Here is a 978-nt window from a genome sequence, read left to right on the forward strand (position 1 = left end):
GGACCGGGCACCGGCCGCCCTGGGGTTCAGGTTCAGGGGGGCGGAGCGCAGATCCGGACCGGGCACCGGGGAATGGAGGGGCCGAGGGGGTCAGGCGCTGGGAGCCCTGCGGCACAGGGTGGACGCGGGGGCGGAGAGGGGAGAATTGGGCACCGGGAGCCCTGGGGCACCGGGGAGAGAGTGGACCTGGAGGGAGGACCTTGCACCGGGAGCCCTGGGGCTCAGCACGGGGGATAGAGGCGAACCGGATACCCGGAGGCTCCGGGGAACGGGAATGGGCCAGACACCGGGAGCCCGGGGCACAGGGGGGACGGTGGCACATGGCTTGGGCTGGGTCGGGAGGGCTGCTCCCCTGGAAGGAGAGCGAGAGCCCTGTGGAGCGGCGGGGCGAGGGGTAGGGAAGTGCCCAGGGGAAGGAGCAGGGGATACCCAGGGACCAAGGGATCTTTCTCCCCCGGGAATGCCCGTGCTGTTCCCGCCAGCAGGGCCCTGGCAAGGGTGTGGGATGCCACGCAGCCTGGGCACAGGGTGCCCGCGAGGTCAGGGCTTACCCCGTCGCACCGGAGCAAGGTCATTCGCGTCTTTTCCCCCTGGTGCCAGAGGAGGCTGTGGGCAGGCCGAGGTCTGCAGCAAAGGACGCAGCAGCTCCAGTGCCGGCAGGGGCGGAGGGGAACGGTGGAAGGCGGCCAAGTTGCCACCGCCCTACAGCCAGCCGGCCCCGCGCCGGTGCTGGCGGCTCCGCGCGCCACCACCCCCGGCACAGCTCCCGGCTGACAAGCATCACACCTGAAATCCCGGGGGAGCCCTGCGAGGAAAGAGCCGGTGTCAGAAAGGGTCGTGCTGAGAAACCAGAGCGAGAAGCAGGGAAGGAGCAAAGGAAAGGAGCAGAGATAGGACAGGGGGAAGGCAGCCCCTGCTCGTTCATCTCCTGGGGCTGAGCATCTCCCCAGCCAGCCCCCCGACGTGCTCATGCCTCTT

The sequence above is a fragment of the Pygoscelis adeliae genome, unplaced genomic scaffold (genome assembly GCF_000699105.1).
Source record: "Pygoscelis adeliae isolate BGI_AS28 unplaced genomic scaffold, ASM69910v1 Scaffold444, whole genome shotgun sequence".
Lineage (NCBI taxonomy): Eukaryota > Metazoa > Chordata > Aves > Sphenisciformes > Spheniscidae > Pygoscelis > Pygoscelis adeliae.